Source organism: Carassius gibelio, chromosome B20, assembly GCF_023724105.1.
Source record: "Carassius gibelio isolate Cgi1373 ecotype wild population from Czech Republic chromosome B20, carGib1.2-hapl.c, whole genome shotgun sequence".
Lineage (NCBI taxonomy): Eukaryota > Metazoa > Chordata > Actinopteri > Cypriniformes > Cyprinidae > Carassius > Carassius gibelio.
In genome coordinates this window covers 268,777-292,652 of record NC_068415.1, presented here as the reverse complement: position 1 = coordinate 292,652, position 23,876 = coordinate 268,777, and the positions used below count along the sequence as shown (strand labels likewise).

General features: G+C 50.8%; 1 protein-coding gene and 34 non-coding genes across 35 annotated transcripts in view; 18 read left to right on the top strand and 17 right to left on the bottom strand.

Moving 5' to 3' along the window:
• Positions 1-23,876, top strand: part of LOC127983494 (1-phosphatidylinositol 4,5-bisphosphate phosphodiesterase beta-4) — a 150,149-nt gene that overhangs the window by 42,305 nt on the left and 83,968 nt on the right. The gene's annotated exons all lie outside the window — the stretch shown is intronic.
• trnam-cau (transfer RNA methionine (anticodon CAU)) lies at positions 922-995 on the bottom strand. Its single transcript has one exon. It is a non-coding gene; the product is annotated as a tRNA-Met (tRNA).
• Positions 1,092-1,174, top strand: trnal-cag (transfer RNA leucine (anticodon CAG)). Its single transcript has one exon. It is a non-coding gene; the product is annotated as a tRNA-Leu (tRNA).
• trnam-cau (transfer RNA methionine (anticodon CAU)) lies at positions 2,275-2,348 on the bottom strand. The gene has a single exon. It is a non-coding gene; the product is annotated as a tRNA-Met (tRNA).
• trnal-cag (transfer RNA leucine (anticodon CAG)) lies at positions 2,445-2,527 on the top strand. Its single transcript has one exon. It is a non-coding gene; the product is annotated as a tRNA-Leu (tRNA).
• Positions 3,653-3,726, bottom strand: trnam-cau (transfer RNA methionine (anticodon CAU)). Its single transcript has one exon. It is a non-coding gene; the product is annotated as a tRNA-Met (tRNA).
• trnal-cag (transfer RNA leucine (anticodon CAG)) lies at positions 3,823-3,905 on the top strand. Its single transcript has one exon. It is a non-coding gene; the product is annotated as a tRNA-Leu (tRNA).
• On the bottom strand, positions 5,006-5,079 carry trnam-cau (transfer RNA methionine (anticodon CAU)). The gene has a single exon. It is a non-coding gene; the product is annotated as a tRNA-Met (tRNA).
• On the top strand, positions 5,176-5,258 carry trnal-cag (transfer RNA leucine (anticodon CAG)). Its single transcript has one exon. It is a non-coding gene; the product is annotated as a tRNA-Leu (tRNA).
• Positions 6,359-6,432, bottom strand: trnam-cau (transfer RNA methionine (anticodon CAU)). Its single transcript has one exon. It is a non-coding gene; the product is annotated as a tRNA-Met (tRNA).
• Positions 6,529-6,611, top strand: trnal-cag (transfer RNA leucine (anticodon CAG)). Its single transcript has one exon. It is a non-coding gene; the product is annotated as a tRNA-Leu (tRNA).
• Positions 7,712-7,785, bottom strand: trnam-cau (transfer RNA methionine (anticodon CAU)). The gene has a single exon. It is a non-coding gene; the product is annotated as a tRNA-Met (tRNA).
• Positions 7,882-7,964, top strand: trnal-cag (transfer RNA leucine (anticodon CAG)). The gene has a single exon. It is a non-coding gene; the product is annotated as a tRNA-Leu (tRNA).
• On the bottom strand, positions 9,065-9,138 carry trnam-cau (transfer RNA methionine (anticodon CAU)). The gene has a single exon. It is a non-coding gene; the product is annotated as a tRNA-Met (tRNA).
• On the top strand, positions 9,235-9,317 carry trnal-cag (transfer RNA leucine (anticodon CAG)). The gene has a single exon. It is a non-coding gene; the product is annotated as a tRNA-Leu (tRNA).
• On the bottom strand, positions 10,418-10,491 carry trnam-cau (transfer RNA methionine (anticodon CAU)). Its single transcript has one exon. It is a non-coding gene; the product is annotated as a tRNA-Met (tRNA).
• Positions 10,588-10,670, top strand: trnal-cag (transfer RNA leucine (anticodon CAG)). Its single transcript has one exon. It is a non-coding gene; the product is annotated as a tRNA-Leu (tRNA).
• trnam-cau (transfer RNA methionine (anticodon CAU)) lies at positions 11,771-11,844 on the bottom strand. The gene has a single exon. It is a non-coding gene; the product is annotated as a tRNA-Met (tRNA).
• Positions 11,941-12,023, top strand: trnal-cag (transfer RNA leucine (anticodon CAG)). The gene has a single exon. It is a non-coding gene; the product is annotated as a tRNA-Leu (tRNA).
• Positions 13,124-13,197, bottom strand: trnam-cau (transfer RNA methionine (anticodon CAU)). The gene has a single exon. It is a non-coding gene; the product is annotated as a tRNA-Met (tRNA).
• On the top strand, positions 13,294-13,376 carry trnal-cag (transfer RNA leucine (anticodon CAG)). The gene has a single exon. It is a non-coding gene; the product is annotated as a tRNA-Leu (tRNA).
• trnam-cau (transfer RNA methionine (anticodon CAU)) lies at positions 14,477-14,550 on the bottom strand. The gene has a single exon. It is a non-coding gene; the product is annotated as a tRNA-Met (tRNA).
• trnal-cag (transfer RNA leucine (anticodon CAG)) lies at positions 14,647-14,729 on the top strand. Its single transcript has one exon. It is a non-coding gene; the product is annotated as a tRNA-Leu (tRNA).
• On the bottom strand, positions 15,830-15,903 carry trnam-cau (transfer RNA methionine (anticodon CAU)). Its single transcript has one exon. It is a non-coding gene; the product is annotated as a tRNA-Met (tRNA).
• Positions 16,000-16,082, top strand: trnal-cag (transfer RNA leucine (anticodon CAG)). Its single transcript has one exon. It is a non-coding gene; the product is annotated as a tRNA-Leu (tRNA).
• On the bottom strand, positions 17,183-17,256 carry trnam-cau (transfer RNA methionine (anticodon CAU)). Its single transcript has one exon. It is a non-coding gene; the product is annotated as a tRNA-Met (tRNA).
• On the top strand, positions 17,353-17,435 carry trnal-cag (transfer RNA leucine (anticodon CAG)). Its single transcript has one exon. It is a non-coding gene; the product is annotated as a tRNA-Leu (tRNA).
• On the bottom strand, positions 18,530-18,603 carry trnam-cau (transfer RNA methionine (anticodon CAU)). The gene has a single exon. It is a non-coding gene; the product is annotated as a tRNA-Met (tRNA).
• trnal-cag (transfer RNA leucine (anticodon CAG)) lies at positions 18,700-18,782 on the top strand. Its single transcript has one exon. It is a non-coding gene; the product is annotated as a tRNA-Leu (tRNA).
• Positions 19,883-19,956, bottom strand: trnam-cau (transfer RNA methionine (anticodon CAU)). Its single transcript has one exon. It is a non-coding gene; the product is annotated as a tRNA-Met (tRNA).
• On the top strand, positions 20,053-20,135 carry trnal-cag (transfer RNA leucine (anticodon CAG)). The gene has a single exon. It is a non-coding gene; the product is annotated as a tRNA-Leu (tRNA).
• Positions 21,236-21,309, bottom strand: trnam-cau (transfer RNA methionine (anticodon CAU)). Its single transcript has one exon. It is a non-coding gene; the product is annotated as a tRNA-Met (tRNA).
• Positions 21,406-21,488, top strand: trnal-cag (transfer RNA leucine (anticodon CAG)). Its single transcript has one exon. It is a non-coding gene; the product is annotated as a tRNA-Leu (tRNA).
• On the bottom strand, positions 22,583-22,656 carry trnam-cau (transfer RNA methionine (anticodon CAU)). The gene has a single exon. It is a non-coding gene; the product is annotated as a tRNA-Met (tRNA).
• Positions 22,753-22,835, top strand: trnal-cag (transfer RNA leucine (anticodon CAG)). The gene has a single exon. It is a non-coding gene; the product is annotated as a tRNA-Leu (tRNA).

Genomic DNA, 23,876 nt, shown 5'->3' with positions numbered 1-23,876 from the left:
GAGATAGGCAAGCAGATCCACCAGCATAGGTCTGAACCAGCGACTTTAGGTATGTTGCTGCAGAGCCAGTGGTTATCTTGTAGGCAAACATCAGTACCTTGAATCTGATGCGAACAGCTATTGGTAGCCAGTGCAAAATTATGAAGAGAGGTGTGACGTGGGCTTTCTTTGGCTCGTTGAAGACCACTCTCGCTGCTGCATCCTGGATCAGTTGCAGAGGCTTGATAGTACGTGCCGGAAGACCCGCCAAGGGAGCGTAACAGTAGTCCGGTCTGGAGAAAACAGAGAGCTTGGACAAGGAGTTGTGTGGCCTGCTCTGATCGGAAGGGTCTAATCTTCCGAACGTTGTACAAGGCGAATCTTCAGGACCGGGCCAGTGCAGCAATATGGCCTTTGAAACTTCACAAAACCTCAGGAGGACGTGGCCACGTGTTACATGAATATGAGCGGGATGCTATTACTGCCTTCGTGTAGCATTAGCCAGCATGAATGCAGAATTTTGACTTCATTGTAAATAAAAGGATTGCACGGGCCTACACGCAATGTCGCTGGATGAGATTCAGGGAATTTACCTGGAACCTCACAGTTTTCCACAAAGCATCATTTCACCTGCCCTGAAGAGGAGCTGTGGCCTTTTGCCCCCAGGAGACACAGGGAAACCCACACGAAAGGGGACAGAGAACCTCACTCTGTCTTTCTGAGCCACGGGTGTCAAACTCAGTCCCCTGCAGAGTTTAGATTCAAGCCTGATTGAACACACCTGATCCAACCAATCATGCCCTTCAGGCTCATTTGAAAACTACACGCCTTGTGTGTTTGAGAAGGGTTGGAACAACACTCTACAGGGCTCGGGCCCTAAAGGAATTTAGTTTGATACCCCTGGTCTAAGCTCTCTCAGTTATCAGAAAAAAAGCACCACCCTGCCCCGTGTGAGGCTCGAACTCACGACCTTCAGATTATGAGACTGACGCGCTGCCTAACTGCGCCAACGAGGCCCGTGGGCTAGAGGGGGCCCGAACAGAGATAAAGTAGCTTCTAGGTCCCCGGTTTCAGGTGTGGCTCGAACAGTCCATCTCTAGCCAGGCAAGGGTGTCAGGATGGCCGAGCGGTCTAAGGCGCTGCGTTCAGGTCGCAGTCTCCCCTGGAGGCGTGGGTTCGAATCCCACTTCTGACAGACCTATCCTTTGGCTGCAGACAGAGACTTCAGTCTTCTGCCATGTTGGGCCAGCAGGGCGTTAACTTTGACAAAACAACGCATTAGGCAGATGCTAGTATTAATTGGGCAGGCGTTGAAGGCAAGGATGAGTTTTTAGACACTTTTTGAAAATGGTTAAAGCCTCCGCTGCTCGAATTGAGATAGGCAAGCAGATCCACCAGCATAGGTCTGAACCAGCGACTTTAGGTATGTTGCTGCAGAGCCAGTGGTTATCTTGTAGGCAAACATCAGTACCTTGAATCTGATGCGAACAGCTATTGGTAGCCAGTGCAAAATTATGAAGAGAGGTGTGACGTGGGCTTTCTTTGGCTCGTTGAAGACCACTCTCGCTGCTGCATCCTGGATCAGTTGCAGAGGCTTGATAGTACGTGCCGGAAGACCCGCCAAGGGAGCGTAACAGTAGTCCGGTCTGGAGAAAACAGAGAGCTTGGACAAGGAGTTGTGTGGCCTGCTCTGATCGGAAGGGTCTAATCTTCCGAACGTTGTACAAGGCGAATCTTCAGGACCGGGCCAGTGCAGCAATATGGCCTTTGAAACTTCACAAAACCTCAGGAGGACGTGGCCACGTGTTACATGAATATGAGCGGGATGCTATTACTGCCTTCGTGTAGCATTAGCCAGCATGAATGCAGAATTTTGACTTCATTGTAAATAAAAGGATTGCACGGGCCTACACGCAATGTCGCTGGATGAGATTCAGGGAATTTACCTGGAACCTCACAGTTTTCCACAAAGCATCATTTCACCTGCCCTGAAGAGGAGCTGTGGCCTTTTGCCCCCAGGAGACACAGGGAAACCCACACGAAAGGGGACAGAGAACCTCACTCTGTCTTTCTGAGCCACGGGTGTCAAACTCAGTCCCCTGCAGAGTTTAGATTCAAGCCTGATTGAACACACCTGATCCAACCAATCATGCCCTTCAGGCTCATTTGAAAACTACACGCCTTGTGTGTTTGAGAAGGGTTGGAACAACACTCTACAGGGCTCGGGCCCTAAAGGAATTTAGTTTGATACCCCTGGTCTAAGCTCTCTCAGTTATCAGAAAAAAAGCACCACCCTGCCCCGTGTGAGGCTCGAACTCACGACCTTCAGATTATGAGACTGACGCGCTGCCTAACTGCGCCAACGAGGCCCGTGGGCTAGAGGGGGCCCGAACAGAGATAAAGTAGCTTCTAGGTCCCCGGTTTCAGGTGTGGCTCGAACAGTCCATCTCTAGCCAGGCAAGGGTGTCAGGATGGCCGAGCGGTCTAAGGCGCTGCGTTCAGGTCGCAGTCTCCCCTGGAGGCGTGGGTTCGAATCCCACTTCTGACAGACCTATCCTTTGGCTGCAGACAGAGACTTCAGTCTTCTGCCATGTTGGGCCAGCAGGGCGTTAACTTTGACAAAACAACGCATTAGGCAGATGCTAGTATTAATTGGGCAGGCGTTGAAGGCAAGGATGAGTTTTTAGACACTTTTTGAAAATGGTTAAAGCCTCCGCTGCTCGAATTGAGATAGGCAAGCAGATCCACCAGCATAGGTCTGAACCAGCGACTTTAGGTATGTTGCTGCAGAGCCAGTGGTTATCTTGTAGGCAAACATCAGTACCTTGAATCTGATGCGAACAGCTATTGGTAGCCAGTGCAAAATTATGAAGAGAGGTGTGACGTGGGCTTTCTTTGGCTCGTTGAAGACCACTCTCGCTGCTGCATCCTGGATCAGTTGCAGAGGCTTGATAGTACGTGCCGGAAGACCCGCCAAGGGAGCGTAACAGTAGTCCGGTCTGGAGAAAACAGAGAGCTTGGACAAGGAGTTGTGTGGCCTGCTCTGATCGGAAGGGTCTAATCTTCCGAACGTTGTACAAGGCGAATCTTCCGAACGTTGTACAAGGCGAATCTTCAGGACCGGGCCAGTGCAGCAATATGGCCTTTGAAACTTCACAAAACCTCAGGAGGACGTGGCCACGTGTTACATGAATATGAGCGGGATGCTATTACTGCCTTCGTGTAGCATTAGCCAGCATGAATGCAGAATTTTGACTTCATTGTAAATAAAAGGATTGCACGGGCCTACACGCAATGTCGCTGGATGAGATTCAGGGAATTTACCTGGAACCTCACAGTTTTCCACAAAGCATCATTTCACCTGCCCTGAAGAGGAGCTGTGGCCTTTTGCCCCCAGGAGACACAGGGAAACCCACACGAAAGGGGACAGAGAACCTCACTCTGTCTTTCTGAGCCACGGGTGTCAAACTCAGTCCCCTGCAGAGTTTAGATTCAAGCCTGATTGAACACACCTGATCCAACCAATCATGCCCTTCAGGCTCATTTGAAAACTACACGCCTTGTGTGTTTGAGAAGGGTTGGAACAACACTCTACAGGGCTCGGGCCCTAAAGGAATTTAGTTTGATACCCCTGGTCTAAGCTCTCTCAGTTATCAGAAAAAAAGCACCACCCTGCCCCGTGTGAGGCTCGAACTCACGACCTTCAGATTATGAGACTGACGCGCTGCCTAACTGCGCCAACGAGGCCCGTGGGCTAGAGGGGGCCCGAACAGAGATAAAGTAGCTTCTAGGTCCCCGGTTTCAGGTGTGGCTCGAACAGTCCATCTCTAGCCAGGCAAGGGTGTCAGGATGGCCGAGCGGTCTAAGGCGCTGCGTTCAGGTCGCAGTCTCCCCTGGAGGCGTGGGTTCGAATCCCACTTCTGACAGACCTATCCTTTGGCTGCAGACAGAGACTTCAGTCTTCTGCCATGTTGGGCCAGCAGGGCGTTAACTTTGACAAAACAACGCATTAGGCAGATGCTAGTATTAATTGGGCAGGCGTTGAAGGCAAGGATGAGTTTTTAGACACTTTTTGAAAATGGTTAAAGCCTCCGCTGCTCGAATTGAGATAGGCAAGCAGATCCACCAGCATAGGTCTGAACCAGCGACTTTAGGTATGTTGCTGCAGAGCCAGTGGTTATCTTGTAGGCAAACATCAGTACCTTGAATCTGATGCGAACAGCTATTGGTAGCCAGTGCAAAATTATGAAGAGAGGTGTGACGTGGGCTTTCTTTGGCTCGTTGAAGACCACTCTCGCTGCTGCATCCTGGATCAGTTGCAGAGGCTTGATAGTACGTGCCGGAAGACCCGCCAAGGGAGCGTAACAGTAGTCCGGTCTGGAGAAAACAGAGAGCTTGGACAAGGAGTTGTGTGGCCTGCTCTGATCGGAAGGGTCTAATCTTCCGAACGTTGTACAAGGCGAATCTTCAGGACCGGGCCAGTGCAGCAATATGGCCTTTGAAACTTCACAAAACCTCAGGAGGACGTGGCCACGTGTTACATGAATATGAGCGGGATGCTATTACTGCCTTCGTGTAGCATTAGCCAGCATGAATGCAGAATTTTGACTTCATTGTAAATAAAAGGATTGCACGGGCCTACACGCAATGTCGCTGGATGAGATTCAGGGAATTTACCTGGAACCTCACAGTTTTCCACAAAGCATCATTTCACCTGCCCTGAAGAGGAGCTGTGGCCTTTTGCCCCCAGGAGACACAGGGAAACCCACACGAAAGGGGACAGAGAACCTCACTCTGTCTTTCTGAGCCACGGGTGTCAAACTCAGTCCCCTGCAGAGTTTAGATTCAAGCCTGATTGAACACACCTGATCCAACCAATCATGCCCTTCAGGCTCATTTGAAAACTACACGCCTTGTGTGTTTGAGAAGGGTTGGAACAACACTCTACAGGGCTCGGGCCCTAAAGGAATTTAGTTTGATACCCCTGGTCTAAGCTCTCTCAGTTATCAGAAAAAAAGCACCACCCTGCCCCGTGTGAGGCTCGAACTCACGACCTTCAGATTATGAGACTGACGCGCTGCCTAACTGCGCCAACGAGGCCCGTGGGCTAGAGGGGGCCCGAACAGAGATAAAGTAGCTTCTAGGTCCCCGGTTTCAGGTGTGGCTCGAACAGTCCATCTCTAGCCAGGCAAGGGTGTCAGGATGGCCGAGCGGTCTAAGGCGCTGCGTTCAGGTCGCAGTCTCCCCTGGAGGCGTGGGTTCGAATCCCACTTCTGACAGACCTATCCTTTGGCTGCAGACAGAGACTTCAGTCTTCTGCCATGTTGGGCCAGCAGGGCGTTAACTTTGACAAAACAACGCATTAGGCAGATGCTAGTATTAATTGGGCAGGCGTTGAAGGCAAGGATGAGTTTTTAGACACTTTTTGAAAATGGTTAAAGCCTCCGCTGCTCGAATTGAGATAGGCAAGCAGATCCACCAGCATAGGTCTGAACCAGCGACTTTAGGTATGTTGCTGCAGAGCCAGTGGTTATCTTGTAGGCAAACATCAGTACCTTGAATCTGATGCGAACAGCTATTGGTAGCCAGTGCAAAATTATGAAGAGAGGTGTGACGTGGGCTTTCTTTGGCTCGTTGAAGACCACTCTCGCTGCTGCATCCTGGATCAGTTGCAGAGGCTTGATAGTACGTGCCGGAAGACCCGCCAAGGGAGCGTAACAGTAGTCCGGTCTGGAGAAAACAGAGAGCTTGGACAAGGAGTTGTGTGGCCTGCTCTGATCGGAAGGGTCTAATCTTCCGAACGTTGTACAAGGCGAATCTTCAGGACCGGGCCAGTGCAGCAATATGGCCTTTGAAACTTCACAAAACCTCAGGAGGACGTGGCCACGTGTTACATGAATATGAGCGGGATGCTATTACTGCCTTCGTGTAGCATTAGCCAGCATGAATGCAGAATTTTGACTTCATTGTAAATAAAAGGATTGCACGGGCCTACACGCAATGTCGCTGGATGAGATTCAGGGAATTTACCTGGAACCTCACAGTTTTCCACAAAGCATCATTTCACCTGCCCTGAAGAGGAGCTGTGGCCTTTTGCCCCCAGGAGACACAGGGAAACCCACACGAAAGGGGACAGAGAACCTCACTCTGTCTTTCTGAGCCACGGGTGTCAAACTCAGTCCCCTGCAGAGTTTAGATTCAAGCCTGATTGAACACACCTGATCCAACCAATCATGCCCTTCAGGCTCATTTGAAAACTACACGCCTTGTGTGTTTGAGAAGGGTTGGAACAACACTCTACAGGGCTCGGGCCCTAAAGGAATTTAGTTTGATACCCCTGGTCTAAGCTCTCTCAGTTATCAGAAAAAAAGCACCACCCTGCCCCGTGTGAGGCTCGAACTCACGACCTTCAGATTATGAGACTGACGCGCTGCCTAACTGCGCCAACGAGGCCCGTGGGCTAGAGGGGGCCCGAACAGAGATAAAGTAGCTTCTAGGTCCCCGGTTTCAGGTGTGGCTCGAACAGTCCATCTCTAGCCAGGCAAGGGTGTCAGGATGGCCGAGCGGTCTAAGGCGCTGCGTTCAGGTCGCAGTCTCCCCTGGAGGCGTGGGTTCGAATCCCACTTCTGACAGACCTATCCTTTGGCTGCAGACAGAGACTTCAGTCTTCTGCCATGTTGGGCCAGCAGGGCGTTAACTTTGACAAAACAACGCATTAGGCAGATGCTAGTATTAATTGGGCAGGCGTTGAAGGCAAGGATGAGTTTTTAGACACTTTTTGAAAATGGTTAAAGCCTCCGCTGCTCGAATTGAGATAGGCAAGCAGATCCACCAGCATAGGTCTGAACCAGCGACTTTAGGTATGTTGCTGCAGAGCCAGTGGTTATCTTGTAGGCAAACATCAGTACCTTGAATCTGATGCGAACAGCTATTGGTAGCCAGTGCAAAATTATGAAGAGAGGTGTGACGTGGGCTTTCTTTGGCTCGTTGAAGACCACTCTCGCTGCTGCATCCTGGATCAGTTGCAGAGGCTTGATAGTACGTGCCGGAAGACCCGCCAAGGGAGCGTAACAGTAGTCCGGTCTGGAGAAAACAGAGAGCTTGGACAAGGAGTTGTGTGGCCTGCTCTGATCGGAAGGGTCTAATCTTCCGAACGTTGTACAAGGCGAATCTTCAGGACCGGGCCAGTGCAGCAATATGGCCTTTGAAACTTCACAAAACCTCAGGAGGACGTGGCCACGTGTTACATGAATATGAGCGGGATGCTATTACTGCCTTCGTGTAGCATTAGCCAGCATGAATGCAGAATTTTGACTTCATTGTAAATAAAAGGATTGCACGGGCCTACACGCAATGTCGCTGGATGAGATTCAGGGAATTTACCTGGAACCTCACAGTTTTCCACAAAGCATCATTTCACCTGCCCTGAAGAGGAGCTGTGGCCTTTTGCCCCCAGGAGACACAGGGAAACCCACACGAAAGGGGACAGAGAACCTCACTCTGTCTTTCTGAGCCACGGGTGTCAAACTCAGTCCCCTGCAGAGTTTAGATTCAAGCCTGATTGAACACACCTGATCCAACCAATCATGCCCTTCAGGCTCATTTGAAAACTACACGCCTTGTGTGTTTGAGAAGGGTTGGAACAACACTCTACAGGGCTCGGGCCCTAAAGGAATTTAGTTTGATACCCCTGGTCTAAGCTCTCTCAGTTATCAGAAAAAAAGCACCACCCTGCCCCGTGTGAGGCTCGAACTCACGACCTTCAGATTATGAGACTGACGCGCTGCCTAACTGCGCCAACGAGGCCCGTGGGCTAGAGGGGGCCCGAACAGAGATAAAGTAGCTTCTAGGTCCCCGGTTTCAGGTGTGGCTCGAACAGTCCATCTCTAGCCAGGCAAGGGTGTCAGGATGGCCGAGCGGTCTAAGGCGCTGCGTTCAGGTCGCAGTCTCCCCTGGAGGCGTGGGTTCGAATCCCACTTCTGACAGACCTATCCTTTGGCTGCAGACAGAGACTTCAGTCTTCTGCCATGTTGGGCCAGCAGGGCGTTAACTTTGACAAAACAACGCATTAGGCAGATGCTAGTATTAATTGGGCAGGCGTTGAAGGCAAGGATGAGTTTTTAGACACTTTTTGAAAATGGTTAAAGCCTCCGCTGCTCGAATTGAGATAGGCAAGCAGATCCACCAGCATAGGTCTGAACCAGCGACTTTAGGTATGTTGCTGCAGAGCCAGTGGTTATCTTGTAGGCAAACATCAGTACCTTGAATCTGATGCGAACAGCTATTGGTAGCCAGTGCAAAATTATGAAGAGAGGTGTGACGTGGGCTTTCTTTGGCTCGTTGAAGACCACTCTCGCTGCTGCATCCTGGATCAGTTGCAGAGGCTTGATAGTACGTGCCGGAAGACCCGCCAAGGGAGCGTAACAGTAGTCCGGTCTGGAGAAAACAGAGAGCTTGGACAAGGAGTTGTGTGGCCTGCTCTGATCGGAAGGGTCTAATCTTCCGAACGTTGTACAAGGCGAATCTTCAGGACCGGGCCAGTGCAGCAATATGGCCTTTGAAACTTCACAAAACCTCAGGAGGACGTGGCCACGTGTTACATGAATATGAGCGGGATGCTATTACTGCCTTCGTGTAGCATTAGCCAGCATGAATGCAGAATTTTGACTTCATTGTAAATAAAAGGATTGCACGGGCCTACACGCAATGTCGCTGGATGAGATTCAGGGAATTTACCTGGAACCTCACAGTTTTCCACAAAGCATCATTTCACCTGCCCTGAAGAGGAGCTGTGGCCTTTTGCCCCCAGGAGACACAGGGAAACCCACACGAAAGGGGACAGAGAACCTCACTCTGTCTTTCTGAGCCACGGGTGTCAAACTCAGTCCCCTGCAGAGTTTAGATTCAAGCCTGATTGAACACACCTGATCCAACCAATCATGCCCTTCAGGCTCATTTGAAAACTACACGCCTTGTGTGTTTGAGAAGGGTTGGAACAACACTCTACAGGGCTCGGGCCCTAAAGGAATTTAGTTTGATACCCCTGGTCTAAGCTCTCTCAGTTATCAGAAAAAAAGCACCACCCTGCCCCGTGTGAGGCTCGAACTCACGACCTTCAGATTATGAGACTGACGCGCTGCCTAACTGCGCCAACGAGGCCCGTGGGCTAGAGGGGGCCCGAACAGAGATAAAGTAGCTTCTAGGTCCCCGGTTTCAGGTGTGGCTCGAACAGTCCATCTCTAGCCAGGCAAGGGTGTCAGGATGGCCGAGCGGTCTAAGGCGCTGCGTTCAGGTCGCAGTCTCCCCTGGAGGCGTGGGTTCGAATCCCACTTCTGACAGACCTATCCTTTGGCTGCAGACAGAGACTTCAGTCTTCTGCCATGTTGGGCCAGCAGGGCGTTAACTTTGACAAAACAACGCATTAGGCAGATGCTAGTATTAATTGGGCAGGCGTTGAAGGCAAGGATGAGTTTTTAGACACTTTTTGAAAATGGTTAAAGCCTCCGCTGCTCGAATTGAGATAGGCAAGCAGATCCACCAGCATAGGTCTGAACCAGCGACTTTAGGTATGTTGCTGCAGAGCCAGTGGTTATCTTGTAGGCAAACATCAGTACCTTGAATCTGATGCGAACAGCTATTGGTAGCCAGTGCAAAATTATGAAGAGAGGTGTGACGTGGGCTTTCTTTGGCTCGTTGAAGACCACTCTCGCTGCTGCATCCTGGATCAGTTGCAGAGGCTTGATAGTACGTGCCGGAAGACCCGCCAAGGGAGCGTAACAGTAGTCCGGTCTGGAGAAAACAGAGAGCTTGGACAAGGAGTTGTGTGGCCTGCTCTGATCGGAAGGGTCTAATCTTCCGAACGTTGTACAAGGCGAATCTTCAGGACCGGTCCAGTGCAGCAATATGGCCTTTGAAACTTCACAAAACCTCAGGAGGACGTGGCCACGTGTTACATGAATATGAGCGGGATGCTATTACTGCCTTCGTGTAGCATTAGCCAGCATGAATGCAGAATTTTGACTTCATTGTAAATAAAAGGATTGCACGGGCCTACACGCAATGTCGCTGGATGAGATTCAGGGAATTTACCTGGAACCTCACAGTTTTCCACAAAGCATCATTTCACCTGCCCTGAAGAGGAGCTGTGGCCTTTTGCCCCCAGGAGACACAGGGAAACCCACACGAAAGGGGACAGAGAACCTCACTCTGTCTTTCTGAGCCACGGGTGTCAAACTCAGTCCCCTGCAGAGTTTAGATTCAAGCCTGATTGAACACACCTGATCCAACCAATCATGCCCTTCAGGCTCATTTGAAAACTACACGCCTTGTGTGTTTGAGAAGGGTTGGAACAACACTCTACAGGGCTCGGGCCCTAAAGGAATTTAGTTTGATACCCCTGGTCTAAGCTCTCTCAGTTATCAGAAAAAAAGCACCACCCTGCCCCGTGTGAGGCTCGAACTCACGACCTTCAGATTATGAGACTGACGCGCTGCCTAACTGCGCCAACGAGGCCCGTGGGCTAGAGGGGGCCCGAACAGAGATAAAGTAGCTTCTAGGTCCCCGGTTTCAGGTGTGGCTCGAACAGTCCATCTCTAGCCAGGCAAGGGTGTCAGGATGGCCGAGCGGTCTAAGGCGCTGCGTTCAGGTCGCAGTCTCCCCTGGAGGCGTGGGTTCGAATCCCACTTCTGACAGACCTATCCTTTGGCTGCAGACAGAGACTTCAGTCTTCTGCCATGTTGGGCCAGCAGGGCGTTAACTTTGACAAAACAACGCATTAGGCAGATGCTAGTATTAATTGGGCAGGCGTTGAAGGCAAGGATGAGTTTTTAGACACTTTTTGAAAATGGTTAAAGCCTCCGCTGCTCGAATTGAGATAGGCAAGCAGATCCACCAGCATAGGTCTGAACCAGCGACTTTAGGTATGTTGCTGCAGAGCCAGTGGTTATCTTGTAGGCAAACATCAGTACCTTGAATCTGATGCGAACAGCTATTGGTAGCCAGTGCAAAATTATGAAGAGAGGTGTGACGTGGGCTTTCTTTGGCTCGTTGAAGACCACTCTCGCTGCTGCATCCTGGATCAGTTGCAGAGGCTTGATAGTACGTGCCGGAAGACCCGCCAAGGGAGCGTAACAGTAGTCCGGTCTGGAGAAAACAGAGAGCTTGGACAAGGAGTTGTGTGGCCTGCTCTGATCGGAAGGGTCTAATCTTCCGAACGTTGTACAAGGCGAATCTTCAGGACCGGGCCAGTGCAGCAATATGGCCTTTGAAACTTCACAAAACCTCAGGAGGACGTGGCCACGTGTTACATGAATATGAGCGGGATGCTATTACTGCCTTCGTGTAGCATTAGCCAGCATGAATGCAGAATTTTGACTTCATTGTAAATAAAAGGATTGCACGGGCCTACACGCAATGTCGCTGGATGAGATTCAGGGAATTTACCTGGAACCTCACAGTTTTCCACAAAGCATCATTTCACCTGCCCTGAAGAGGAGCTGTGGCCTTTTGCCCCCAGGAGACACAGGGAAACCCACACGAAAGGGGACAGAGAACCTCACTCTGTCTTTCTGAGCCACGGGTGTCAAACTCAGTCCCCTGCAGAGTTTAGATTCAAGCCTGATTGAACACACCTGATCCAACCAATCATGCCCTTCAGGCTCATTTGAAAACTACACGCCTTGTGTGTTTGAGAAGGGTTGGAACAACACTCTACAGGGCTCGGGCCCTAAAGGAATTTAGTTTGATACCCCTGGTCTAGGCTCTCTCAGTTATCAGAAAAAAAGCACCACCCTGCCCCGTGTGAGGCTCGAACTCACGACCTTCAGATTATGAGACTGACGCGCTGCCTAACTGCGCCAACGAGGCCCGTGGGCTAGAGGGGGCCCGAACAGAGATAAAGTAGCTTCTAGGTCCCCGGTTTCAGGTGTGGCTCGAACAGTCCATCTCTAGCCAGGCAAGGGTGTCAGGATGGCCGAGCGGTCTAAGGCGCTGCGTTCAGGTCGCAGTCTCCCCTGGAGGCGTGGGTTCGAATCCCACTTCTGACAGACCTATCCTTTGGCTGCAGACAGAGACTTCAGTCTTCTGCCATGTTGGGCCAGCAGGGCGTTAACTTTGACAAAACAACGCATTAGGCAGATGCTAGTATTAATTGGGCAGGCGTTGAAGGCAAGGATGAGTTTTTAGACACTTTTTGAAAATGGTTAAAGCCTCCGCTGCTCGAATTGAGATAGGCAAGCAGATCCACCAGCATAGGTCTGAACCAGCGACTTTAGGTATGTTGCTGCAGAGCCAGTGGTTATCTTGTAGGCAAACATCAGTACCTTGAATCTGATGCGAACAGCTATTGGTAGCCAGTGCAAAATTATGAAGAGAGGTGTGACGTGGGCTTTCTTTGGCTCGTTGAAGACCACTCTCGCTGCTGCATCCTGGATCAGTTGCAGAGGCTTGATAGTACGTGCCGGAAGACCCGCCAAGGGAGCGTAACAGTAGTCCGGTCTGGAGAAAACAGAGAGCTTGGACAAGGAGTTGTGTGGCCTGCTCTGATCGGAAGGGTCTAATCTTCCGAACGTTGTACAAGGCGAATCTTCAGGACCGGGCCAGTGCAGCAATATGGCCTTTGAAACTTCACAAAACCTCAGGAGGACGTGGCCACGTGTTACATGAATATGAGCGGGATGCTATTACTGCCTTCGTGTAGCATTAGCCAGCATGAATGCAGAATTTTGACTTCATTGTAAATAAAAGGATTGCACGGGCCTACACGCAATGTCGCTGGATGAGATTCAGGGAATTTACCTGGAACCTCACAGTTTTCCACAAAGCATCATTTCACCTGCCCTGAAGAGGAGCTGTGGCCTTTTGCCCCCAGGAGACACAGGGAAACCCACACGAAAGGGGACAGAGAACCTCACTCTGTCTTTCTGAGCCACGGGTGTCAAACTCAGTCCCCTGCAGAGTTTAGATTCAAGCCTGATTGAACACACCTGATCCAACCAATCATGCCCTTCAGGCTCATTTGAAAACTACACGCCTTGTGTGTTTGAGAAGGGTTGGAACAACACTCTACAGGGCTCGGGCCCTAAAGGAATTTAGTTTGATACCCCTGGTCTAAGCTCTCTCAGTTATCAGAAAAAAAGCACCACCCTGCCCCGTGTGAGGCTCGAACTCACGACCTTCAGATTATGAGACTGACGCGCTGCCTAACTGCGCCAACGAGGCCCGTGGGCTAGAGGGGGCCCGAACAGAGATAAAGTAGCTTCTAGGTCCCCGGTTTCAGGTGTGGCTCGAACAGTCCATCTCTAGCCAGGCAAGGGTGTCAGGATGGCCGAGCGGTCTAAGGCGCTGCGTTCAGGTCGCAGTCTCCCCTGGAGGCGTGGGTTCGAATCCCACTTCTGACAGACCTATCCTTTGGCTGCAGACAGAGACTTCAGTCTTCTGCCATGTTGGGCCAGCAGGGCGTTAACTTTGACAAAACAACGCATTAGGCAGATGCTAGTATTAATTGGGCAGGCGTTGAAGGCAAGGATGAGTTTTTAGACACTTTTTGAAAATGGTTAAAGCCTCCGCTGCTCGAATTGAGATAGGCAAGCAGATCCACCAGCATAGGTCTGAACCAGCGACTTTAGGTATGTTGCTGCAGAGCCAGTGGTTATCTTGTAGGCAAACATCAGTACCTTGAATCTGATGCGAACAGCTATTGGTAGCCAGTGCAAAATTATGAAGAGAGGTGTGACGTGGGCTTTCTTTGGCTCGTTGAAGACCACTCTCGCTGCTGCATCCTGGATCAGTTGCAGAGGCTTGATAGTACGTGCCGGAAGACCCGCCAAGGGAGCGTAACAGTAGTCCGGTCTGGAGAAAACAGAGAGCTTGGACAAGGAGTTGTGTGGCCTGCTCTGATCGGAAGGGTCTAATCTTCCGAACGTTGTACAAGGCGAATCTTCAGGACCGGGCCAGTGCAGCAATATGGCCTTTGAAACTTCACAAAACCTCAGGAGGACGTGGCCACGTGTTACATGAATATGAGCGGGATGCTATTACTGCCTTCGTGTAGCATTAGCCAGCATGAATGCAGAATTTTGACTTCATTGTAAATAAAAGGATTGCACGGGCCTACACGCAATGTCGCTGGATGAGATTCAGGGAATTTACCTGGAACCTCACAGTTTTCCACAAAGCATCATTTCACCTGCCCTGAAGAGGAGCTGTGGCCTTTTGCCCCCAGGAGACACAGGGAAACCCACACGAAAGGGGACAGAGAACCTCACTCTGTCTTTCTGAGCCACGGGTGTCAAACTCAGTCCCCTGCAGAGTTTAGATTCAAGCCTGATTGAACACACCTGATCCAACCAATCATGCCCTTCAGGCTCATTTGAAAACTACACGCCTTGTGTGTTTGAGAAGGGTTGGAACAACACTCTACAGGGCTCGGGCCCTAAAGGAATTTAGTTTGATACCCCTGGTCTAAGCTCTCTCAGTTATCAGAAAAAAAGCACCACCCTGCCCCGTGTGAGGCTCGAACTCACGACCTTCAGATTATGAGACTGACGCGCTGCCTAACTGCGCCAACGAGGCCCGTGGGCTAGAGGGGGCCCGAACAGAGATAAAGTAGCTTCTAGGTCCCCGGTTTCAGGTGTGGCTCGAACAGTCCATCTCTAGCCAGGCAAGGGTGTCAGGATGGCCGAGCGGTCTAAGGCGCTGCGTTCAGGTCGCAGTCTCCCCTGGAGGCGTGGGTTCGAATCCCACTTCTGACAGACCTATCCTTTGGCTGCAGACAGAGACTTCAGTCTTCTGCCATGTTGGGCCAGCAGGGCGTTAACTTTGACAAAACAACGCATTAGGCAGATGCTAGTATTAATTGGGCAGGCGTTGAAGGCAAGGATGAGTTTTTAGACACTTTTTGAAAATGGTTAAAGCCTCCGCTGCTCGAATTGAGATAGGCAAGCAGATCCACCAGCATAGGTCTGAACCAGCGACTTTAGGTATGTTGCTGCAGAGCCAGTGGTTATCTTGTAGGCAAACATCAGTACCTTGAATCTGATGCGAACAGCTATTGGTAGCCAGTGCAAAATTATGAAGAGAGGTGTGACGTGGGCTTTCTTTGGCTCGTTGAAGACCACTCTCGCTGCTGCATCCTGGATCAGTTGCAGAGGCTTGATAGTACGTGCCGGAAGACCCGCCAAGGGAGCGTAACAGTAGTCCGGTCTGGAGAAAACAGAGAGCTTGGACAAGGAGTTGTGTGGCCTGCTCTGATCGGAAGGGTCTAATCTTCCGAACGTTGTACAAGGCGAATCTTCAGGACCGGGCCAGTGCAGCAATATGGCCTTTGAAACTTCACAAAACCTCAGGAGGACGTGGCCACGTGTTACATGAATATGAGCGGGATGCTATTACTGCCTTCGTGTAGCATTAGCCAGCATGAATGCAGAATTTTGACTTCATTGTAAATAAAAGGATTGCACGGGCCTACACGCAATGTCGCTGGATGAGATTCAGGGAATTTACCTGGAACCTCACAGTTTTCCACAAAGCATCATTTCACCTGCCCTGAAGAGGAGCTGTGGCCTTTTGCCCCCAGGAGACACAGGGAAACCCACACGAAAGGGGACAGAGAACCTCACTCTGTCTTTCTGAGCCACGGGTGTCAAACTCAGTCCCCTGCAGAGTTTAGATTCAAGCCTGATTGAACACACCTGATCCAACCAATCATGCCCTTCAGGCTCATTTGAAAACTACACGCCTTGTGTGTTTGAGAAGGGTTGGAACAACACTCTACAGGGCTCGGGCCCTAAAGGAATTTAGTTTGATACCCCTGGTCTAAGCTCTCTCAGTTATCAGAAAAAAAGCACCACCCTGCCCCGTGTGAGGCTCGAACTCACGACCTTCAGATTATGAGACTGACGCGCTGCCTAACTGCGCCAACGAGGCCCGTGGGCTAGAGGGGGCCCGAACAGAGATAAAGTAGCTTCTAGGTCCCCGGTTTCAGGTGTGGCTCGAACAGTCCATCTCTAGCCAGGCAAGGGTGTCAGGATGGCCGAGCGGTCTAAGGCGCTGCGTTCAGGTCGCAGTCTCCCCTGGAGGCGTGGGTTCGAATCCCACTTCTGACAGACCTATCCTTTGGCTGCAGACAGAGACTTCAGTCTTCTGCCATGTTGGGCCAGCAGGGCGTTAACTTTGACAAAACAACGCATTAGGCAGATGCTAGTATTAATTGGGCAGGCGTTGAAGGCAAGGATGAGTTTTTAGACACTTTTTGAAAATGGTTAAAGCCTCCGCTGCTCGAATTGAGATAGGCAAGCAGATCCACCAGCATAGGTCTGAACCAGCGACTTTAGGTATGTTGCTGCAGAGCCAGTGGTTATCTTGTAGGCAAACATCAGTACCTTGAATCTGATGCGAACAGCTATTGGTAGCCAGTGCAAAATTATGAAGAGAGGTGTGACGTGGGCTTTCTTTGGCTCGTTGAAGACCACTCTCGCTGCTGCATCCTGGATCAGTTGCAGAGGCTTGATAGTACGTGCCGGAAGACCCGCCAAGGGAGCGTAACAGTAGTCCGGTCTGGAGAAAACAGAGAGCTTGGACAAGGAGTTGTGTGGCCTGCTCTGATCGGAAGGGTCTAATCTTCCGAACGTTGTACAAGGCGAATCTTCAGGACCGGGCCAGTGCAGCAATATGGCCTTTGAAACTTCACAAAACCTCAGGAGGACGTGGCCACGTGTTACATGAATATGAGCGGGATGCTATTACTGCCTTCGTGTAGCATTAGCCAGCATGAATGCAGAATTTTGACTTCATTGTAAATAAAAGGATTGCACGGGCCTACACGCAATGTCGCTGGATGAGATTCAGGGAATTTACCTGGAACCTCACAGTTTTCCACAAAGCATCATTTCACCTGCCCTGAAGAGGAGCTGTGGCCTTTTGCCCCCAGGAGACACAGGGAAACCCACACGAAAGGGGACAGAGAACCTCACTCTGTCTTTCTGAGCCACGGGTGTCAAACTCAGTCCCCTGCAGAGTTTAGATTCAAGCCTGATTGAACACACCTGATCCAACCAATCATGCCCTTCAGGCTCATTTGAAAACTACACGCCTTGTGTGTTTGAGAAGGGTTGGAACAACACTCTACAGGGCTCGGGCCCTAAAGGAATTTAGTTTGATACCCCTGGTCTAAGCTCTCTCAGTTATCAGAAAAAAAGCACCACCCTGCCCCGTGTGAGGCTCGAACTCACGACCTTCAGATTATGAGACTGACGCGCTGCCTAACTGCGCCAACGAGGCCCGTGGGCTAGAGGGGGCCCGAACAGAGATAAAGTAGCTTCTAGGTCCCCGGTTTCAGGTGTGGCTCGAACAGTCCATCTCTAGCCAGGCAAGGGTGTCAGGATGGCCGAGCGGTCAAAGGCGCTGCGTTCAGGTCGCAGTCTCCCCTGGAGGCGTGGGTTCGAATCCCACTTCTGACAGACCTATCCTTTGGCTGCAGACAGAGACTTCAGTCTTCTGCCATGTTGGGCCAGCAGGGCGTTAACTTTGACAAAACAACGCATTAGGCAGATGCTAGTATTAATTGGGCAGGCGTTGAAGGCAAGGATGAGTTTTTAGACACTTTTTGAAAATGGTTAAAGCCTCCGCTGCTCGAATTGAGATAGGCAAGCAGATCCACCAGCATAGGTCTGAACCAGCGACTTTAGGTATGTTGCTGCAGAGCCAGTGGTTATCTTGTAGGCAAACATCAGTACCTTGAATCTGATGCGAACAGCTATTGGTAGCCAGTGCAAAATTATGAAGAGAGGTGTGACGTGGGCTTTCTTTGGCTCGTTGAAGACCACTCTCGCTGCTGCATCCTGGATCAGTTGCAGAGGCTTGATAGTACGTGCCGGAAGACCCGCCAAGGGAGCGTAACAGTAGTCCGGTCTGGAGAAAACAGAGAGCTTGGACAAGGAGTTGTGTGGCCTGCTCTGATCGGAAGGGTCTAATCTTCCGAACGTTGTACAAGGCGAATCTTCAGGACCGGGCCAGTGCAGCAATATGGCCTTTGAAACTTCACTAAACCTCAGGAGGACGTGGCCACGTGTTACATGAATATGAGCGGGATGCTATTACTGCCTTCGTGTAGCATTAGCCAGCATGAATGCAGAATTTTGACTTCATTGTAAATAAAAGGATTGCACGGGCCTACACGCAATGTCGCTGGATGAGATTCAGGGAATTTACCTGGAACCTCACAGTTTTCCACAAAGCATCATTTCACCTGCCCTGAAGAGGAGCTGTGGCCTTTTGCCCCCAGGAGACACAGGGAAACCCACACGAAAGGGGACAGAGAACCTCACTCTGTCTTTCTGAGCCACGGGTGTCAAACTCAGTCCCCTGCAGAGTTCAAGCCTGATTGAACACACCTGATCCAACCAATCATGCCCTTCAGGCTCATTTGAAAACTACACGCCTTGTGTGTTTGAGAAGGGTTGGAACAACACTCTACAGGGCTCGGGCCCTAAAGGAATTTAGTTTGATACCCCTGGTCTAAGCTCGCTCAGTTATCAGAAAAAAAGCACCACCCTGCCCCGTGTGAGGCTCGAACTCACGACCTTCAGATTATGAGACTGACGCGCTGCCTAACTGCGCCAACGAGGCCCGTGGGCTAGAGGGGGCCCGAACAGAGATAAAGTAGCTTCTAGGTCCCCGGTTTCAGGTGTGGCTCGAACAGTCCATCTCTAGCCAGGCAAGGGTGTCAGGATGGCCGAGCGGTCTAAGGCGCTGCGTTCAGGTCGCAGTCTCCCCTGGAGGCCTGGGTTCGAATCCCACTTCTGACAGACCTATCCTTTGGCTGCAGACAGAGACTTCAGTCTTCTGCCATGTTGGGCCAGCAGGGCGTTAACTTTGACAAAACAACGCATTAGGCAGATGCTAGTATTAATTGGGCAGGCGTTGAAGGCAAGGATGAGTTTTTAGACACTTTTTGAAAATGGTTAAAGCCTCCGCTGCTCGAATTGAGATAGGCAAGCAGATCCACCAGCATAGGTCTGAACCAGCGACTTTAGGTATGTTGCTGCAGAGCCAGTGGTTTTCTTGTAGGCAAACATCAGTACCTTGAATCTGATGCGAACAGCTATTGGTAGCCAGTGCAAAATTATGAAGAGAGGTGTGACGTGGGCTTTCTTTGGCTCGTTGAAGACCACTCTCGCTGCTGCATCCTGGATCAGTTGCAGAGGCTTGATAGTACGTGCCGGAAGACCCGCCAAGGGAGCGTAACAGTAGTCCGGTCTGGAGAAAACAGAGAGCTTGGACAAGGAGTTGTGTGGCCTGCTCTGATCGGAAGGGTCTAATCTTCCGAACGTTGTACAAGGCGAATCTTCAGGACCGGGCCAGTGCAGCAATATGGCCTTTGAAACTTCACTAAACCTCAGGAGGACGTGGCCACGTGTTACATGAATATGAGCGGGATGCTATTACTGCCTTCGTGTAGCATTAGCCAGCATGAATGCAGAATTTTGACTTCATTGTAAATAAAAGGATTGCACGGGCCTACACGCAATGTCGCTGGATGAGATTCAGGGAATTTACCTGGAACCTCACAGTTTTCCACAAAGCATCATTTCACCTGCCCTGAAGAGGAGCTGTGGCCTTTTGCCCCCAGGAGACACAGGGAAACCCACACGAAAGGGGACAGAGAACCTCACTCTGTCTTTCTGAGCCACGGGTGTCAAACTCAGTCCCCTGCAGAGTTTAGATTCAAGCCTGATTGAACACACCTGATCCAACCAATCATGCCCTTCAGGCTCATTTGAAAACTACACGCCTTGTGTGTTTGAGAAGGGTTGGAACAACACTCTACAGGGCTCGGGCCCTAAAGGAATTTAGTTTGATACCCCTGGTCTAAGCTCTCTCAGTTATCAGAAAAAAAGCACCACCCTGCCCCGTGTGAGGCTCGAACTCACGACCTTCAGATTATGAGACTGACGCGCTGCCTAACTGCGCCAACGAGGCCCGTGGGCTAGAGGGGGCCCGAACAGAGATAAAGTAGCTTCTAGGTCCCCGGTTTCAGGTGTGGCTCGAACAGTCCATCTCTAGCCAGGCAAGGGTGTCAGGATGGCCGAGCGGTCTAAGGCGCTGCGTTCAGGTCGCAGTCTCCCCTGGAGGCGTGGGTTCGAATCCCACTTCTGACAGACCTATCCTTTGGCTGCAGACAGAGACTTCAGTCTTCTGCCATGTTGGGCCAGCAGGGCGTTAACTTTGACAAAACAACGCATTAGGCAGATGCTAGTATTAATTGGGCAGGCGTTGAAGGCAAGGATGAGTTTTTAGACACTTTTTGAAAATGGTTAAAGCCTCCGCTGCTCGAATTGAGATAGGCAAGCAGATCCACCAGCATAGGTCTGAACCAGCGACTTTAGGTATGTTGCTGCAGAGCCAGTGGTTATCTTGTAGGCAAACATCAGTACCTTGAATCTGATGCGAACAGCTATTGGTAGCCAGTGCAAAATTATGAAGAGAGGTGTGACGTGGGCTTTCTTTGGCTCGTTGAAGACCACTCTCGCTGCTGCATCCTGGATCAGTTGCAGAGGCTTGATAGTACGTGCCGGAAGACCCGCCAAGGGAGCGTAACAGTAGTCCGGTCTGGAGAAAACAGAGAGCTTGGACAAGGAGTTGTGTGGCCTGCTCTGATCGGAAGGGTCTAATCTTCCGAACGTTGTACAAGGCGAATCTTCAGGACCGGGCCAGTGCAGCAATATGGCCTTTGAAACTTCACAAAACCTCAGGAGGACGTGGCCACGTGTTACATGAATATGAGCGGGATGCTATTACTGCCTTCGTGTAGCATTAGCCAGCATGAATGCAGAATTTTGACTTCATTGTAAATAAAAGGATTGCACGGGCCTACACGCAATGTCGCTGGATGAGATTCAGGGAATTTACCTGGAACCTCACAGTTTTCCACAAAGCATCATTTCACCTGCCCTGAAGAGGAGCTGTGGCCTTTTGCCCCCAGGAGACACAGGGAAACCCACACGAAAGGGGACAGAGAACCTCACTCTGTCTTTCTGAGCCACGGGTGTCAAACTCAGTCCCCTGCAGAGTTTAGATTCAAGCCTGATTGAACACACCTGATCCAACCAATCATGCCCTTCAGGCTCATTTGAAAACTACACGCCTTGTGTGTTTGAGAAGGGTTGGAACAACACTCTACAGGGCTCGGGCCCTAAAGGAATTTAGTTTGATACCCCTGGTCTAAGCTCTCTCAGTTATCAGAAAAAAAGCACCACCCTGCCCCGTGTGAGGCTCGAACTCACGACCTTCAGATTATGAGACTGACGCGCTGCCTAACTGCGCCAACGAGGCCCGTGGGCTAGAGGGGGCCCGAACAGAGATAAAGTAGCTTCTAGGTCCCCGGTTTCAGGTGTGGCTCGAACAGTCCATCTCTAGCCAGGCAAGGGTGTCAGGATGGCCGAGCGGTCAAAGGCGCTGCGTTCAGGTCGCAGTCTCCCCTGGAGGCGTGGGTTCGAATCCCACTTCTGACAGACCTATCCTTTGGCTGCAGACAGAGACTTCAGTCTTCTGCCATGTTGGGCCAGCAGGGCGTTAACTTTGACAAAACAACGCATTAGGCAGATGCTAGTATTAATTGGGCAGGCGTTGAAGGCAAGGATGAGTTTTTAGACACTTTTTGAAAATGGTTAAAGCCTCCGCTGCTCGAATTGAGATAGGCAAGCAGATCCACCAGCATAGGTCTGAACCAGCGACTTTAGGTATGTTGCTGCAGAGCCAGTGGTTATCTTGTAGGCAAACATCAGTACCTTGAATCTGATGCGAACAGCTATTGGTAGCCAGTGCAAAATTATGAAGAGAGGTGTGACGTGGGCTTTCTTTGGCTCGTTGAAGACCACTCTCGCTGCTGCATCCTGGATCAGTTGCAGAGGCTTGATAGTACGTGCCGGAAGACCCGCCAAGGGAGCGTAACAGTAGTCCGGTCTGGAGAAAACAGAGAGCTTGGACAAGGAGTTGTGTGGCCTGCTCTGATCGGAAGGGTCTAATCTTCCGAACGTTGTACAAGGCGAATCTTCAGGACCGGGCCAGTGCAGCAATATGGCCTTTGAAACTTCACTAAACCTCAGGAGGACGTGGCCACGTGTTACATGAATATGAGCGGGATGCTATTACTGCCTTCGTGTAGCATTAGCCAGCATGAATGCAGAATTTTGACTTCATTGTAAATAAAAGGATTGCACGGGCCTACACGCAATGTCGCTGGATGAGATTCAGGGAATTTACCTGGAACCTCACAGTTTTCCACAAAGCATCATTTCACCTGCCCTGAAGAGGAGCTGTGGCCTTTTGCCCCCAGGAGACACAGGGAAACCCACACGAAAGGGGACAGAGAACCTCACTCTGTCTTTCTGAGCCACGGGTGTCAAACTCAGTCCCCTGCAGAGTTCAAGCCTGATTGAACACACCTGATCCAACCAATCATGCCCTTCAGGCTCATTTGAAAACTACACGCCTTGTGTGTTTGAGAAGGGTTGGAACAACACTCTACAGGGCTCGGGCCCTAAAGGAATTTAGTTTGATACCCCTGGTCTAAGCTCGCTCAGTTATCAGAAAAAAAGCACCACCCTGCCCCGTGTGAGGCTCGAACTCACGACCTTCAGATTATGAGACTGACGCGCTGCCTAACTGCGCCAACGAGGCCCGTGGGCTAGAGGGGGCCCGAACAGAGATAAAGTAGCTTCTAGGTCCCCGGTTTCAGGTGTGGCTCGAACAGTCCATCTCTAGCCAGGCAAGGGTGTCAGGATGGCCGAGCGGTCTAAGGCGCTGCGTTCAGGTCGCAGTCTCCCCTGGAGGCCTGGGTTCGAATCCCACTTCTGACAGACCTATCCTTTGGCTGCAGACAGAGACTTCAGTCTTCTGCCATGTTGGGCCAGCAGGGCGTTAACTTTGACAAAACAACGCATTAGGCAGATGCTAGTATTAATTGGGCAGGCGTTGAAGGCAAGGATGAGTTTTTAGACACTTTTTGAAAATGGTTAAAGCCTCCGCTGCTCGAATTGAGATAGGCAAGCAGATCCACCAGCATAGGTCTGAACCAGCGACTTTAGGTATGTTGCTGCAGAGCCAGTGGTTTTCTTGTAGGCAAACATCAGTACCTTGAATCTGATGCGAACAGCTATTGGTAGCCAGTGCAAAATTATGAAGAGAGGTGTGACGTGGGCTTTCTTTGGCTCGTTGAAGACCACTCTCGCTGCTGCATCCTGGATCAGTTGCAGAGGCTTGATAGTACGTGCCGGAAGACCCGCCAAGGGAGCGTAACAGTAGTCCGGTCTGGAGAAAACAGAGAGCTTGGACAAGGAGTTGTGTGGCCTGCTCTGATCGGAAGGGTCTAATCTTCCGAACGTTGTACAAGGCGAATCTTCAGGACCGGGCCAGTGCAGCAATATGGCCTTTGAAACTTCACAAAACCTCAGGAGGACGTGGCCACGTGTTACATGAATATGAGCGGGATGCTATTACTGCCTTCGTGTAGCATTAGCCAGCATGAATGCAGAATTTTGACTTCATTGTAAATAAAAGGATTGCACGGGCCTACACGCAATGTCGCTGGATGAGATTCAGGGAATTTACCTGGAACCTCACAGTTTTCCACAAAGCATCATTTCACCTGCCCTGAAGAGGAGCTGTGGCCTTTTGCCCCCAGGAGACACAGGGAAACCCACACGAAAGGGGACAGAGAACCTCACTCTGTCTTTCTGAGCCACGGGTGTCAAACTCAGTCCCCTGCAGAGTTTAGATTCAAGCCTGATTGAACACACCTGATCCAACCAATCATGCCCTTCAGGCTCATTTGAAAACTACACGCCTTGTGTGTTTGAGAAGGGTTGGAACAACACTCTACAGGGCTCGGGCCCTAAAGG